Genomic DNA, 3,367 nt, shown 5'->3' with positions numbered 1-3,367 from the left:
AAAAAAAAAAAAAAAAAAAATACTTCAAAAATGTTGTGTCCATACCTGTTTATCTAATTATGTGTATAGAAAAATATTCTGAAACAGAAGGGGTTCTAAACAGACCTAAAATGTATTATAACCACTGTGGTTCTCAAACTCCTGGGGGCTTCAGAACCACTTGGAGGATCTGTGAAACAGATTGCTGCCTCCTTTCTCTCTTACCCCTTGCCCCAGTTTCTAATTCAGCAGATTTAGGATAGAGACATAGAATTCACATTTCTAACAAGTTCCCATGTGCTGCTGCTGCTGCTGCTGCTGCTGCTGGTCCAGGGGATACACTTTGAGAACCATCATTCTAGAAGCCCAGCTACACTATCTGCTGACCCCAATTCTTATAAAGTCCACATTACAGATGCAGTATTTTAACATCAGAATGGAAAGATTTTCCATTATGAATCTCCTGAATGAAGAATACCACTGAAACCATAACTAATCCAAGTGCTTTTTTTTAAAAACACAGACTTCTGTTGCCTAGGGAACAAACTGAGCTAGAAGAGGTTTCTTAACCAGTGTTGCTCAGTTCAAGATTTTATTTTCTACAATCCAATACATGTCTCCAAGTAGGTCATTTTCTCTTCTGTATCTGTTACCTAATCTCTATATAGAAATATATGTATGTATATATGTGTATGTATATATACAGTCTGTGTGAATATATACACATTCTATACACTTGTTTTAAAATAATAAAAAGTAAAAGAATTAGATTGTAGTTTTTTACAAGAATTTAAAACAAGAGTTGACACACATATGTTACTGATTCTCACATTTGTCCTTTGTATAGACATTTTAAAATTGTACAGCATTTTATCTTCTTCCTTCTGTGCTTGTGGGACATACACAGTAAGGAAAGTATCATAATGTAATTAATAGTATATTGTAACCTGGAAAATTCTTAGTATAGGTTTGACTTTATAGAATAGAGGTGCTTCTAAAAAATTGAGTATAAATGAACCTGGATGTCAAAACCAATTCTCTTACTGATTCTCATTATGAAACTGAAGATAGGCTCCTTTGGGGGTAAAATTGGCTCTAGTACATAATAAAATCATACCTAAGAATACAATAACTTCTTTAAATAGAAAAATGGTAATTTTCTGATAAAAATAATAATAGCCAATGTGTGCCACAAATTATGAATACTAAGTAACTAGGGTCATTCTCATGTTTTATATGCTTGCTTAAAGGTCAAAAAGAAAAATAACTGTTAGCCTAGCTGAAAAGAACTTCCGGGATGAAAACATAACTAAGACTTTGCAAGCTCCTTAACACTGAGTAGTAGGATGGTGTCAAAGTTGCTTGGGATGATTGGATCAGCAGCACTTTGTTGTGGAAGTGACTAGCTTTTTAAAAATATATATTTTCGCCTTATTTGAAATGGAAGGAAAACTAAGAAAGTCAGCAATTATAAGATATAGCAATGGATGTTAAAGAAAAAAAAATCAATGACACTTGTTAAAGCATGGTAGGAAAGACTTTATTCTGAACCTTCATGAGAGGTGTAGGGAGCACTGCAGTGGGGTTTTAGAGTGAGGGAGAGAAAGATTGGTCTCAACTCTGAATACGGCACAACCGAGCAGGAATTTATAGCTAAGGAGAAGTGTGGCAGTCAGCAGATGAAAAATTACGAAGAGGAAACATCATGGGTAAGGGGTATTCTGGCTAAAGAGCCCTAATAGGATTCTTGCTTAAGACAGGCCAGGGTATTACCTGAGGGGGATGGTAGAGGATGAGGAACCTGATCAGATATTGAGGATGATCAGATATGAAGGGTAGGGGTTCTTGCTAAACTGACTTAGCAGAGTTCTTTTCTAAAACTGAATTTTACAAGAAAGTGCATAGATGAGTCTAGGAAAAGGTTCAGAAGCCTGATGAAAGTTGAACCAAGCAAAAAATATTTGTCATAAACAAATGCTTGGGGTGGCATGTCCGTTAAAGCTGTAGGCCAGGAGACCTGAAAATGTTCTAAAGCTAGTCAGTCTGGCATCTATCAAGTTAGTTCCCTGGAATTAAAATTTTAGTAGAGGATTTCTTGAACAGGCAGTGCAGCAGGGTGATAAGACCACAAACTCATAATCAGACAGCCTAGGTTCTACTCTTGGCTTTGTAGCATTTAAGCCATATGACCACAGCCTTGCTACCATAAACCAGCAGCATCGGCATTGCCTGGAAGTTTATTAGAAATCACGAAGCTCAGACATAGCCCAGACCCACTGAATCAAAATCTGTACTTTAAGAAGATCCTTGAGTAATTCATAGGCACATATATAATAAATGCTGGATGCACTGCCCAATTTCCCCTTTGGAACTGAGAAACTTAATCTCCTAGTGGCTGCAGATGCTGCCTTTTTCTAGAAAGTGCACTTGTCTGGAGAGAGCTGCTTCACCAAAGTCATGTCCCTTTCTCCAAATGCAGTATTCATCACATGACTGTCAACATAGAAGTCCTAGTCCCCTCACCCTACCTGGAACTACTCTGAAGGGTTACTTCAGCTTCAGAGTTCCCAGGGCATTGATGAAGGATATTGTTATTATTGCATTCAGTATAAGTTCTCTTCCTGTTCAGTGCCACTTCTTTCTCTTCCCTTCTACACATGTTTATCCTGAGAGAACTTCTAAGGAAACCCTACGCACTAATATCCATCTCTCGATATGTTTGCTAGAGAACCCAATCTGCACCAACACTGACATTTGAAAAATTTGAACTTTGGCCAGGTAAATTAACCTCTGGCTTTTTAGTTTTCTCATTTATAAAATGGAAATAATAATAGTATACTCCTTAAGGTTTGTTGAGGATTAAATTACTAATATCTAAAAGTACTTAGAGCAGAGACTGTTTTGTGCAGTACCCAAAAAGTGTTAGTCATCATGATATAGTGGGTCTGTAAACATAAAGTTATACTAATATCTGTCATGATCATATTTCTTGTTCAAAAAACACTGTTATTCATATGCAAAACCTAGGTTAATTGGGGAAGTATCTATTTACTTATGTGTTCAGGCACTTTGCACGGGCCGATGGGAAGGAAGTGTAGGTACACATACACTAACATGTTATCTGAGTTAGGGTAGAGAATATCAAGCTGATAAAAGCCAGTGGGTTACACTGTCTTCAGGACATAGTGAAATTCTTATTTCCTCTTAAACAGAGAACAGTATAAAACAGAGAAGAGCTCTACAACATGAATCAAAAAGACAGTGATACATGAAAGCATTAGAATCAAATAATTTCAGGAGAGAAAGGATCTTATCCATCTAGCCCAACTATTCATACAGGAATAGATAAATCTAGCTGCCACATCTAATATATATATATATATATATA

This window comes from Rhinopithecus bieti, unplaced genomic scaffold, assembly GCF_001698545.2.
Source record: "Rhinopithecus bieti isolate Rb0 unplaced genomic scaffold, ASM169854v2 scaffold_2453, whole genome shotgun sequence".
NCBI lineage: Eukaryota > Metazoa > Chordata > Mammalia > Primates > Cercopithecidae > Rhinopithecus > Rhinopithecus bieti.
Note: the sequence above shows the minus strand (reverse complement) of the source record.